This window comes from Cydia fagiglandana, chromosome 15, assembly GCF_963556715.1.
Source record: "Cydia fagiglandana chromosome 15, ilCydFagi1.1, whole genome shotgun sequence".
NCBI classification, from domain to species: Eukaryota; Metazoa; Arthropoda; class Insecta; order Lepidoptera; family Tortricidae; genus Cydia; species Cydia fagiglandana.
Genome location: NC_085946.1, coordinates 3466183 through 3481404, shown reverse-complemented (window position 1 = coordinate 3481404; position 15222 = coordinate 3466183). Strand labels below are relative to the sequence as shown.

Genomic DNA, 15222 nt, shown 5'->3' with positions numbered 1-15222 from the left:
GACTGAAATGCTGAAGACGGCGTGGTTCGAATCCGGACTGGGGTACTCGAGGGTGATCAGTTGATCACTTATTTTCCTTATTTTTAATGTTTGTTACTGAGAAGTCCGTAATTTTTTGGGATAATTACCTACATACGTGCTGGTTTACGTTTCGATTTATATTCTAGCTTTCATACTAACAGTGTTCCTTCTTTAAAATAACACAAATGTAAATGTTTTGTAATATAATATTATTTGGACCTTAGTTGAAGCCTTAAGTCTTTAAGCCTTAAGTCCTTACTTAAAAATTGTTTTGAAGTGATAACACCGGTAGCATGCACGAAAAAGTGTCACGTTGTGGACAGATCTCCATGGTAACGTTGTGGCCAGATCTTCAAGGTAACGTTACGTAATGTAATGGTTTTCTTATGACGTTATCACGCAAAATTATTGTCCTTAAACCGACTTTACACACAACCATATTTTTTGTTTTTGATTTGATATTGAGCTGTCATGACTCTTATTTTTTAAATTCTAGCCTATTTTGCACGCACAAATTCACCCCACATCGGCCCTAAGATGCCTCGATCTTTAAGAGGGAAGAATACTACCCTACTCGATCATACGAAAGAGGAAATATTTTTCCACTTCTAAATATTTTCTTTTGTCCATGATTTTTAGTACATTATTGACAGACAGACATTATTGAAAAATAACTATTCCAAATTTTAGGTATCAACATCAAACGGTCTCTGAGAAAAACGCATTTAACTGATTTGCAAGACCGAAGTGATCCCATAAGTGTTCCGTAAACAAAGTTTTGTACGGAACACTAACTAGGTTTAAGGTTTAAATTTTTTATTTTATTTGTAATATAGAATAATTTAAGCTATCAACATTAAAAACAAAGTGGTACCGTAAACTCAAGCTCCTGATGACACTCCTCGGTACGGAGTGAAACATGTCGAGCGTTTTTCGACTTAAAGTACGTGAGTGACCCCGTTCTTAAGATATTTAATATGTCTGTGTCTCACAGAAGTTTTGTTATTAAAAACAAAGTGATTGTTGAAGATTTAGTTAGTGAAAACCGTTTTCTCCCGAAACGGAAATTTCACCAAAAAAGTAGGTAAGTAGGTACCTATTTAGGATCGCAAAGCTATTCTTTCCTTTTAAGAGAAAACCATTCAATTACATTTCACTGTCCTCACAGACCAATAGCCAGTGAATAAAGTTATAGATAACCTCCACTTACCCGACAACACAAACACAATCGAAGACTAAAGAATGGGCGTTTAAAATTACCGCTAAAGCGCCCTGGGGGGCAGTAACGTTACCCCACTTAAGTTACTGTTGGGAATATTGGACAGGTCTTTAAGGTCGGATAAACTAATAATACATTATTTTGTCTTATTCCACGTTCGTGAAAAACGTTGAATGAAAATCGTTACCTTTTAAATTGTTTCTGTAAAAACACGTTTTTAGTAAAAACGAGTTTTCTCAAGTTAAAACTAGTTTCCCGAAACGCCTTGGTAAAATCGAGTTTTCACTAGTTAAAACTATGTAGTTGCAAAATGCCTTTTTTAACGTTGGGGAAATGTGACTGTTTACGCGTGCCACCTGGCCCGGAGGAAGCAGGAGCGATGACGGACTAACCAGTGGTAGGCCTACTGTCTAAAACCACCAACGAATGCCGACTCCGCCTTGTAGAGGAGCGCCGCTGGATCACTATTAGCAGTATCAGCATTCGACTGGCACGCGTATTCGGGAAACGAGATAATCACAAGATCTAGAAACGATATAGAGATCAACTAGATTTACATTAGATATCGACTACATGTGACTTGGATATCTAAGTCATAACTTGTCGAAATCGTTCAAGAGGGCCTCCAGAATCGCGGAAACGTCAAATTTAACATACCTATCTTACAAATATCTTTAAATTATCCATATCGTAACTTGTTGAGGTCTAGTAGAGATCTAATACATTTTCAGAATCGAGCCGTGGCTCGCCTCGCTTTTTTACCAATAGGTAGGTACCTACACTATCTGATATCTTCGTCTCATAATTCAAAGTTTGCGCTAATATAATGAACGGGTTAAAATAAAAACATTTTAAAAACATGTGCTGCACAATTTCATATTTTTACGAAATATGTTCTAAACCGTTTATTTCGACGCGAACCATAAAGTTGGTGTACTAAATCACGCGCTATAATTGTTTTTGTTACACAATAGAATAAACTTCTCTGCACATTAGCCGGCGCCCAGTTTTTTACTCGACTCATATTTCTTCATAGCACTTAAATGGGAGATCATTAAAATCCAGTTTTACTTTATTTAATGTTTTTATTACGATGTGCAAACGACAGTTTCAGAGTGTCGGGGGAACATGAATGCGGGATTTATGGGGCAAAGTTGGCGCTTTATGGCAAAGTTGAGCATACTGGGTTACTGGGCAAAGTGGAACGTTGGCATGCTGCAAGGTCAGCGGGTGACTGCTGGGAATTGGGTAATACTTGCTTTGTTAAGACATTTGCATCTAGATAATGTTCAAGTTTGATGATGTCACAACGGTCTTGCAGTCAAATGTATTGCTTGGCTTTCTATTTGTTATAACGACGTTAAGTGAATTAACAGCCACTTTGTTTGGTTATAATTATAAGTTGGGTATAATTGAATACCACAGTAACGGTGATTGCCTCCTTAAAAATAAAAATTGGAACATAGTTATACTAAGGATTTTTGAGATGCGACCCCTAAAATTAAAAATTTTGATGATAGTTATTTTTATATAAATCATACGCGGGCAAAGATGGAAGCGAAGGAGTTAAATATTATATACTTGTATGTAAACAGCCTATGAACTACTGGCTTTAAGGATTAGTACCTCAATGATACTATACCTACCTACCTTTACTCGACTAACTATAAGTAGGTAGGTACCTACAGTTTTGTTCACAATTTTCCGCACAAAATATTTTCCTCGCTAATAGCATGCATACTTGCAAATACTGTCATTAAAAAAAAATACGAAAGGCCGTGGAACTTGTCGTATAAAGCTTTAGTAAAAGGCAGGGCAATTACGCAGAAACATTGTACCTATTACCGTAAAGAGGCGGGTAAAAACCTTTTGTTATGCTTTGCACATGCAAAGCATCGCTTTTTTACCTAAATTTATGTAGGAAGTCTAATTATCAACTCAAAGCATGTGAAGGAAAAATTGAAAATTTAAGTTGTGGAATGAAAGTGCACACTATAAAATATAATGCGGCGCTAGAATTACCTCGTAAAGAGGGATTTAGTTAAAAATTCACGACTCCTGGGAAATATATATTGAAAATTCCATTTGATTTGCCATTGAACAACTCCAGTATATAGGTAGGTACTAGTATATTTGGTTTCTGAAAAACTCAGCACTCATACATACTGGAAAAAAAACTATTAGTACCTAGTAGTAATAGTAAACTCTTTATTGTACAAAAAGACATATTAAAAATAACATTAGATTAGTAAGAAGTACAAAGGCAAACGTATCAATCCCTTTGAGGTTCCTTTATCAACTATACTTATATATTATGTATTGGTTTTTAAGATACGGCACGGCTGAATTTTGGTTTAGACTAAAGTGGTCCGTTTAACACATTCACTGCCCGCAACGCACATGTGCGTTCACCTTCATCGTTTCGTTCCTAGGCCACGCGCCCTGGCAGTGAATGCGTTAAAATTTTTGAAATGCGTTAAAATTATACTCAATTTCAATTACAAATAACGAACCTTAATATATAATAGGTACCTATAATTTCAGAGCAAACTAGCTCAAAGCGACAGTAGTGAAAATATCATGATAGTTTGTAACGAGACTGGCGGCTCGATTCGGGAAATGAATTAGAGATTAACTAGATACGATATAGTAAAGATATGTGATGTTCCACGGCAAAAGGTACCTTAAGGCGGCTGGCGCCGCGATTCTCGAAAGATTTAGAGATCCACTAGATATGAAATAGTAAGGATATGTGACGTTCCATAGCAAATGGTACCTTATGTCGGCTGGCGCTTACGTCGCATAGCGCCGCAATAATATTGGAGCGGCGTTAATAAAGCGAAAGCGCCAACCGCCATAAGGTACCTTTTCCCGTGGGTTCGTCACATATCTTTACTATATCGTATCTAGTTAATCTCTAATTCATTTCCCGAATCGCGCTGTGTTACTGCCCTTCGTAGGACAACTCATCTATATTTACACCGTACTTGTGGCATTGGGGTGGGTCCGTCCTTAGTACTGTTTTATTGTACATTTGTACAAGTACCAGTGAGTTATGGAGACCCGGAACTAATGCGGTTGTTGATAACGATCTGGTGCTCAGGTTTTGCGTGAATTTGATATTTTAGGGGTCCGGTATACCTTTGGTTCTCACCTAATTGGTTGATTGTAGAGAGAAAAATAGCAGCAAACACAAACAGGTAAATTGGTATAGGTACAATAATGTCTCTTTTACTTGAAATTTAAAACATCGAAATGAGTCCACTTTTTATATTTTTTATGCAAATTAGATTTATATTGCGTACAAGTACTTTCAAATCATTATTATATGTTTTATAAAAAAGATTGCAATAAGTACATCAAACTAGCATGAAAGATATTTCATTAATATATCATCGCAAGAAAGCAATGAAATAGTGAACTTGCACAAACAAATTATAAATAATATTATTGTATCATTATTCTCATATAGACCAGTCAAATCTTACAAAAAAATCGCCTAAAAAAACAATGCGTGATGTAGTTCTGTATTTTTTGTATATTGTTTGGAGTCCTTGGAGGAATGTGAGACTATGTTTTGCAAGCAAAAAAAACTTGTGCTCTCTGCGTAATTTGCGAAAAACTTAAAAAATTTCAGACTTTTTTCAGATTTTACAGATTTATTATAAAACTATGGGTTCTTGGTCAAAACTTGCTATGCAATGTTGAAAGTATATTAAATTTGAAACAATTTAAGCCCATAAACAGCGCCGTATGTCAAATAGTTCTTGAGATATGGGGCGTTAAAAAAAGTGTATTTTTTTCCTTGGAATGATATTGCAAGTTTTTCCTATATTTTAAGACAAATATCGGCACAACCGCTCATGGTATGATATATATTGCAATGAATAAAGTTGTAGCAAATTTAATTACCTTTCATTTCAGTGCTAGAAAAAGTCAGTAAGTCTTACAGTACTGAAGTTATCGTAAAAAAATGAAATTGCTATAATGGAGAAGGCAACTAATGTATTGTTTAAGGCATTGTCAAAATCCCATCAAAAGGCAGTACCATCGTCGAGAACGCAATCTACGATTATCTTTTACCGGTTTTCCCCGATAGCAGTAGAGCGACGTCGGAGATCAACCATTTTTAAAATGCACTCACCTCTTAGGTACTCACTTCATTCATTCAGTAATGAAATCAAGACACAATCTGTAGTATGGCTTGTTTCTCGGCCCCACTCTTTGGTTGTAGCCGTAGATTTCATGATGCCAATTCTGATTTAACAATTTTTTATGGTTTTGAACTTGTTTTAATACGACCGACCTTGACAATACTTCTCGGTAAATTGGCGTAGTTTTGGTGAAACACACTGAAATTACTGGAAGTCATATCATTAGTATCTAGCTTGCGCTCGCTTATTGGTGCTCCTGAGTGTACTCTGAGTCGTGGTAATACAAGATCACGATAAAATCCTAACAATAACAAATTGATACATCAGAATCAGTTACCATTACCCACTCTAGGTATACGTTTGTGTTATAATCCACGGGTTTTAACTAGCAATATCCTGTTACTACTAGTCTTTACTAGATAGGTGTATAAACTGACAAACCAAATCATTAATAGAAAAAGAACTGAACGAAACACGTAGGTAAGTATAGATAAGTGTGTGTTAACATGATGTGCCAAGCCGGGCGGATTGCATACATTTGTTTCATATTGGTAAGCTTACATATCGGTTTATTTAGCCCTTGACTCGCGTATAAGCGATATTAATAATAAACTACAGCATGAAAAAAGTTTCACTTGTATCGTGGTTTCATAAAACCACACAATTCCTTTTTTTCTATTGATTAATTGACCCATTTACTTCCCAATTATTTTTATTTTTTTACTATAAATACATTTATACAGTAAATATTACAAGTGAAAGAGGTATTGCTAGTTACAACCCGTGGATTGACAACTCTCAGAGCAGTAGCTCCACATTCATTCAGCCTTAACAACCATTGGCAATGAATTTGTAATTTATTGTGTAAATTCGGTGAACCATTGAAGAAGTTTTAATATACTGGTTACATGACAAGACTGAGTCACTTACATGCCCTATAACTAAACGTTTACCTAGAGTGGATAATGGCAGCTGATTCTGATAAATCATTACGTTACGGTTAGGATATTATCGTGATCTTGTATTACCACGACTCAGAGTTCACTCAAGAGCACCAATAAGCGAGCGCGAGCTAGATGCTAGTGACATGACTTCCAGTAATTTCAGTTTGTTTCACCAACACCACGTCAATTACCGTGAACTATTATCAAGGTCGGTCGTATCAAAACAAGTTCAAAATCATAACAAATTGTTAAATCGGAATCGGCATCGTGGGATCTATGGCTACAACCAAAAAGTGGGACCGAGAAACAAGCCAAACTACAGATTGTGTCTTGATTTCATCACTGAATGAATGGAGTACGTAAGAGAAGAGTGCATTTTAAAAATGGTTGGTCTCCGACGTCGCTCTACTGCTATCGGGGAAAACCGGTAAAAGATAATCGTAGATTGCGTTCTCGACGATGGTACTGCCTTTTGATGGGATTTTGACAATGCCTTAAACAATACATTAGTTGCCTTCTCCATTATAGCAATTTCATTTTTTTACGATAACTTCAGTACTGTAAGACTTACTGACTTTTTCTAGCACTTAAATGAAAGGTAATTAAATTTGCTACAACTTTATTCATTGCAATATATATCATACCATGAGCGGTTGTGCCGATATTTGTCTTAAAATATAGGAAAAACTTGAAATTTCATTCCAAGGAAAAAAATTGCCTTTTTTTAAAGCCTCATATCTCAAGAACTATTTGACATACGGCGCTGTTTATGGTCTTAAATTGTTCCAAATTTAATATACTTTCAACATTATATAGCAAGTTTTGACCAAAAACCCATAGTTTTATGATGAAACTGTAAAATCTAAAAAATGTCCGAAATTTTTGCAGTTTTTCGCAAATTACGCAGAGAGCACAACTTTTTTTTGCTTGCAAAACATAGTCTCACATTCCTCCAAGGACTATAAACAATATACAAAAAATACAGAACTACATCACGCATTGTTTTTTTATTGTAAGATTTGACTGATGTAATAACTCTCAAAGGCAAAATAAGAAACTTTTTCGAATCGCGAATTTTACCAGTTCAAAAAACTTTAAATTCACGGGTCATTTAGCTTCGAAAAATATTATTTCAGATTCACCTTCCAATTTGGAAAGCAATTTTAAATCACCGAAAAATTGCAGCGGGCCGTTTAACTAAATTGTCCCAATATCTACTCGTATAAGTCCACCGATCGCCCCGGGTAAAGTTACCTAACTCACAACTTTCGCAAACAAGTAGCGGATTCACTATTACTCTAATAGCAGTTACGTCTAATATAAAATTGGTTTCAGCTGAATGGGCATCGTTCGGACTCCTGTTATTGGATCAGATCCAAGCCGAATACTGCTTGCTTGCCTTTTTTCCTCCGTGATACTCATTTTTATGACGATTTCTGTCGATGGACAATTTTCGCGAATAAATTTACTTATCATATTTTACTGCGGCCCCTATAGATTCGGTCAACTATGTTCATGTTTATTTATTAAGGCTCATAGGATTTTGGGACGCGTGTGTATAGTCGCCATTAGATATATCGGAGCGGCCAAGGTGCTCACAATCATCTGAACACGCCTCTATTGTCAGGGCGTTAGAGTGCGTGTTCAGATATTGTGAACACGTTGGCCGCTCCGATATATCGATGGCGACTGTGCCGTATCCCAATAAATTTGATATCCTAGTAAATCGAGTCATTTTTGGTTTTATAACATAATTTGCCGGAATAAAGGGGTGAGTGAAATCAGTGAAGGCAAATAAAATAATGAAGGTTGTTGCTTACCTTTTTCAGTTCGATTTCAGAAGGATTGAATCTGAAAAGAAAGAAATATATTTTGGTTAAGTAGTTGATATTAGGATGAAACATTTTCTTGTTATTGTTTACTTGGTATTTTTATAAAATATATTTAAATATTTTATTATAATGGAATATGTTCATGGTTCTGTCACGTTAGTCAAATCCTTTTAAATAAAGTAATGAAATTCCAAAGTATCTAATCGTATTGGCAACTATGATATATTATAAAGATTTTCTACTCACGTTTAAATAGGTACTTTTCATTATTCAAAGATCAATCTAGGTACTTATTTATAATTCCTTACAATTTAGGTTAAAATGTTTATTTCTCAAAAAAAAATTGAATCAAAAACCTGACCCAAAACCTGTCCTTAATCGTCAAAGTTCGATGAAACAGAAACCTCATCTTTAACACGTACAGTCAACCGCATAAACGCGCTCCGAACGTGCACGTAAAACATGATCCAAGTGCTGGTAAATTTTTCATTCATGAACCTGTCTTACATTCTAATTCACAATAATGGTGTTCGCCCGCGTCATAACGAAACTGCTAAAGGATCCCGCGGGATCGAGGGTTTGGTAAAAATTTGTTTGTACATGTTACAAGGGCGAGTTACGCTGGAAGTGACATAGGAATTAATAAAATTTTAGAATCAGGGACTACCTAGTAACTTTTGCATATATTTTCATTACGTAATATGTCAATTTGTAGTTGGAATACAATAAATAGCACATTGTAAGTAGCAATTTACGAACGAGTGTGAATTGAAGCCCGGAGCCGAGGGCCTAATTAATACGAGTTCGTAATTCCTGTACCGCCCGTCCCGTGGCACACACAACGTTTTTCGTCACACTTGTGAGGGAAAAAAAGTAATAAACAAACCTTCTGTCTGATTTCGTGCGTACATTACAGCCTAAAATGTAGGATTTAAGACCCGCAGTATCTTTATTTTGTCAAGCACATGCAATTAGATGTTTAAGATACAAACAATGTGTGTAAGAACTAACAATGTTTTTGTATTAAATTGAATTTGGCCATCTACGATTAAATCAGCATTAGCATATAGGTTTTAAAGGTAAACCAAATAGGTAATATTATTTAAAATAAGATGAAGGAGCATCAAAAACGAGATAATTAAAGGTATTTGGTGGGGAATGTCATTTATTATTTATTTATGTCAATTCAACTACGCTCACCCAAAAAAAGCAAGCCACTTCCATCCTTTCTACAGCGTCACACCCTCACCTTATGTTAGCTTAGGCCAAATAATAAAGATCATGTTTTACGAACAAGATTTCACCCCACGTGGCTTCCCTTCGGCCCACCTTGATTGGCGGATACTTTATCTTGATGCGTACTTACTTTTTTAGGGTTCCGTGTAATAACTCCCTCAATAGAGGTAATCAATTTAATGAGTAAAATATCCTCCTCAAGTACATCCTCGAACACATGAGTTTGAATCGAGTAATATAAAGTAAGTATGAAGTATAAAGTTAACGAAAGTATTTTATATTTCATATAATTGTATTTTAAATTAGACTTTCAATGTTATAAATTATTTAAAAAACTTAATTACGCAACAATATATTTTATTAAATAAAACATCTAGTAGATTTATTATCACCAATGTTAGAAACTTAAATTATATAGGCAATAAAATACATAACTAGCTTATTAAACTGTATATACTTAAGTTCATAGCAACATAAGTTCTTAACTATTTTAATTTAAATTAAAAATATATACAATTCGAAATTCCCACTTCCTCTACACATGCATGTTTTAATTATTTTATCACCAATTTATCTTTTTCTTCTCATTAAATTTGGAAATACGAGCTTAACAGAAACAGAACCAAACTTTCCTCGCCCTCGCTAACTTGGCCAACTTTTTTACGTTTCGATTTTAGTAGCAAGGCATTTTTTATGAACCCCATTTTGTAAATTAAAAAGGGTGGTGGGGCTTAAGTTATTTATGAAAGCAATTTAAGTGTATACATTAAGCCAGAAATTTTGTTTATGTCACATTTTTTGTTTCGCAAATTAATTTGGAGAGTTACGGTGATTGGTTGATTACGACGGAGACTTGTTTGAATTAATGAGACAGATGAAATGGGGCTCTTAAGAGTACTTAGTCCCTTGTCTAATTAATTACTTAAGTTGAAGGTCACGTCATGTTTAATTGTGTATGCAAGGCTTGTTGGACTTTAATGTATTTAAAAATGTTGCGTAGACATAATGCATTTGTTATTAATTCTACACTAACTAATGGAATAGGAAAAATAATGATTATTCTTTAAAAAAACGTGTAAGTTTGTATGTGCGAACAAATGAGTGACAGAAATTACTACGCATATTGGCCCATACAAAGTTTAAAGGGGCCCACAGATTACCAGTTCGCCGGACGATATCAGCCTGTCAGTTGTTCGGAGCTGTCAAATTTTGCGTTTTTAACTGACAGGCTGATATCGACCGGCGAACTGGTAATCAGTAGGCCCCTTAAGAAGAAAAATGGAAGTTAAGTGCCGAATGATAAAAAAACTAGAGACATTTTTTTCTTATTTTTGAATTGTAATAGGTACACATAGGTTACATTGTTCTGAGTAAAAATAGCATAAAGAACTTCAAGTATTAAAAAAATATAATTATGTACCGATTTCAAAAAAATGGTCCAATTAATATTTTTTTTTGTAGATACCTAATATCAAATGTATGAACATTTACTGTAGGTACTCAGTCTATTTAAGCATACATCAAGCTCAAGCTAAAGTGAAGTTGAGAAACTTCATACGTTTGTTTATGTCCATTAAATCTGTTTTAACTGAAAAACTACAAGATTTATGATGAAACACGGCGCATTTAAGTGTTTTGATCTTTTTAATGTCATACCATTCCCTAACCACAACAGTTGGTCAATGAAATTCTTCAATAAAGTTTAGTGTATTAAACTATTTTTGTATACCACGATAGTGGCAAACAAGCGTGATGCTCATTTGATGCTCAGCGGCTACAGCAGCAGCCTATGCGCCTTTGAAACTCTGATGGAATACCACGCGCTTTTTGTTTTTAAAAAGTTCAAAATTTTTTACGCTACATATAAATATTTTACTTCATTATTTTGCGGACCATATGAATATTTTACTATTAAACCCGTTAAATAAAACAATGAAAACTAAGGTTAAAAACCGTTTCCCAAACTTCTAACTTCCTGAAACCCTAAAAACATTCCGTAAACGTACTTTATCAGCCCTTTGTGGGGTTCTCAAATATTGACGCGTGTCATGTCGGAGTGTTTGCGTACATTGTGCGGGGCGCAGGTTTGATTCTCCGGTGTAATGCAATAGTGTAAGTACGTTTATTTGGAAACTCTTAGGTGTAGGGTTCTGTGAAGGGTTTAAAATAAAATACCTATTTAACTTTATTCGTGACATGAGACTTTGCGCGCAGAGAAGATGGCCGATGGGGTCGAAAAGTGCTCGAATGGAGACCACGGACTAGCAAGCGCAGCTTAGGACGTCCACCCACAAGATGGACGGACGACCTTGTTAAGGCTGTCGGAAGACGCTCGATGCGGGTCGCTTCCAACCGGTACGAATGGAGGTCCAAGGGGGAGGCCTATGTTCAGCAGTGGACGTCTTATGGCTGAGATGATGATGATGATGATTCGTGACATTATATTTAAATGAACAGGTAAATAGCAGATATATAAAGAAAACCGATCAAGTGTCACGGAATGGTTTTTATAAATGTATGATAATATATATTGATATAATAAGCGTCGTATCATTTACATTAACTTCACGATTGTAAGAGTTCTTCCATTTATTTATTTTAACTTGTCATAATATAATATAGGATATGTTAAGAGAACTTTTACCTTTTATTTCTAGACTGTAAGAAAACTGGAAACTTTTAATACTTACGAAGTACTTTGTTACTGATAATCATAACTGAAAATATAAAATAAGTCTATGTTTTCCTAATAAGTAATATGACTGATATATTAGTATTTTTCACATATTTCTAATTACTAAGCATTCTAAATTGTAATGAGCTCTTTTTGTACGTTTCTTTTGTCTTAAATCTATTTGTGGTTTGAAGTCTTACGAACCGTCTCACGCCTGACGATTTTTATTGGAGTCGACCGGAATCTCCCGGGACATAGTATAGACAACTATATCGAACTGTAAACTAGATGTCTCCTTGGAAGAGACGTTATTTCACATACCAATCGTATGCGATGTCCATCCGAACGTAAACTTAAAGCTGCCGTTAGTAGCGGCCGAATACCTTTGTTCAAGAAAGTTCAAGACATTGAATGAATTCATAAAATAAATATTGTCATTCTTAGGACAGAGACAACCTTTTTAAAATCTTAATTTTATATGGAGCAATAAAAACACGAAACAAACAAAGAAATTCCAGAAATCCAAGTATATTATCTCGTATTAAAACGAATAAAAAATGAAATAAAACTCAAGCAATATCATACAGAAATAGTCATAAAACAAGCTGCAGGGGGTGCAAAGAAGGGTCCGTACTTGACTCGCTAGCTAGTTGAAGTAGACCTCTCTCCTCTCCCGAAAATCGTTAAAGCTCGCAGTAAAACGTGAATTATATAGATCAGTGTATGTTGGGCAAATTATATTTTGTTTTCTGATTTTGTGAGGAATAGCAAGATGGTCGTAAGTTGCGGTCACGCTGCGTATCGTAATGAGAGTTGGGAATGTTAGAATATGTTCCTTAAGTTAAATAGGAGTGTGTGTTGATTGGTAATTACTATTTCAATGATAATGGTGCAGTGTATTCTTGAAAGCCATTTTGGTAACATAATTATTAATGTACCTACTTAATTATACATATTTAGGTACTTTATTACTGACTGACTTTGCTCGATAATACTCACTTTTATAAAAGTACGTATTACTTACCATAGAAAAAATTATGCAAAAGCGCAGATGGATTTTTTTTCTAATTAGCTAAAATTGTATCATTCCATAAGGAAGTCTATCTAATCTAGTGAGTTATTTTAACTAAACTTAAATGAAAAAATCAATTTAGATCCAAGAAAGACTATCAGAATCTAAGTGAGCTATTTAAGCTAAGCTTAAATAAAAATATCTAAAATCCTATCCCAAAGCTTTTTTTACTTTGCCTGCAGGAAAATATCAGAAAATAAAGTCACATATTATGACTCTCTTGCGATATCATGACCATTATATTAGGCAAAATATGTCCACTGCTGGGCAATTCTTCAGCGATTTGTAATTACAAATGAAGAAATGTTGGATGAAGACATTAAATTCATTGTTGCATTCTTGACCAGCGGCCAGCGGTAGCACGTTCGCATTTTTATCGCTTGTCACTAATCACCATGCCTGTCACGTTCTAACAAGTATGCAAGTGCGAAAGTGACAAGCGATAAAAATGGAAACATGCTGCGCCTGCAGGTTGATGGTCCACCTTAAGGTGACAGTCCATTTCCAACGACAGCTGCATTACTGTTCATTTTACTATGGAAATTGACAATAACAGCGACGCGTTCAGTACTAGGAGTGCAGCTGCGGTTAGAAATGGAATGTTACCATTAATAGGACTTTTCCACCCACGCTACGCATTCCAGTGTCGCACTCAATAACCTTTCTGCCTCATTGGCTCTCAGTGATATTTACTAGTTGTCAACCCTACCTCAAACGGCTGACCAAAAAGGGTTTTTTCGCCTAAACTCTACCCCTGTAAACATTTACTGATAATTAAACTACAGTTTAACGCTCCACTGTACTATTCAATTCTCCGCTTAGTTGCACGAAAAACGCGACAAAGCATGAGTGATGTATGTACAGTTCACGTCGTAAATATCTGTACAATGTTGAATCTTATCGCTTTGTAATAGGGAGAATAGTGTCTACATATCTTTGACGTCGACCGCGCTATCCCAGTTTCCACTTAATGACCTTCATTGTCACGCCAATATGTGCTGTATCGCAACAGAATAGGGTTGATAAATTGTTGGATAAGTTTGACCCAGATGTTTTTTCCCCTTTTTTATGCTGGAGTAATGTAGCAGTTAAATTAAGTAGATATGTCTAAAGTCGGTCATAATCATAGCTCAAACAAGGGATAATGGTCATAACGCTTGCACAATAATGTTACTGATTGTGTTAAGTGGCTTTGTGAAGTACATTAGTAATACCAGCCGGTGTAGCCCGATATGGACGAAATTTAAATATTGTTAGGGTTCCGTGCCCAAAGGGTAAAACGGGACCCTATTACTAAGACTTCGCTGTCCGTCCGTCCGTCTGTCACCAGGCTGTATCTCACGAACCGTGATAGCTAGACAGTTGAAATTTTCACAGATGATGTATTTCTGTTGCCGCTATAACAACAAATACTAAAAACAGAATAAAATAAAGATTTAAATGGGGCTCCCATACAACAAACGTGATTTTTGACCAAAGTTAAGCAACGTCGGGAGTGGTCAGTACTTGGATGGGTGACCGTTTTTTTTTTGCTTTTTTTTGCATTGTGGTACGGAACCCTTCGTGCGCGAGTCCAACTCGCACTTGCCCGGTTTTTCTTTTTATAGTGTCGCGGTAAAAATATTATTTATCTCACACTACGCCTCTTATGCTACGCGTGAGTCCGCTGGATGCGGGTGGCGCAAGACCGGTCATTGGAGTACTCTTTGGGGGAGGCCTATGTTCAGCAGTGGACGTCCTCTGGCTGATATCATGATGATGATAATGATGATGGCGCCCCTTCATTCATCAACGCTATTAGCACCAACCTCTTTCAGTTCCTTCTCAACCAATCACCAACATGTATGTATGGAAACCAGAGGGCCTAACGCGAACCACGTTCGACGTGTTGCCTTCCTGTCGCACTTAAGTATGAAATTACAAGTGCAACAGAGAGGCAACATGTGGAACGTGGTTCGCGGTAGGCCCTCTGTACCTAAGCCTACGATGGTCGCGCTTTTGTCATAAATCTCATGAATCATAAATGTAATAAACAATACGTGTTTTGCATCTCTATTAGGTACCTATCAT

The 15222-nt window shown here is 35.8% G+C and overlaps 1 protein-coding gene across 1 annotated transcript in view; it reads right to left on the bottom strand.

The window, feature by feature from the left end:
• LOC134671236 (connectin-like) overlaps nt 1-8191 on the bottom strand; it is a 32291-nt gene extending 24100 nt beyond the window's left edge. The window contains exon 1 of the mRNA XM_063529034.1: nt 8159-8191. The gene's annotated coding sequence lies outside the window, so the exon portion shown is untranslated. The remainder of the gene's footprint in view (nt 1-8158) is intronic.
• Between the last annotated feature and the right edge of the window lie 7031 nt (nt 8192-15222).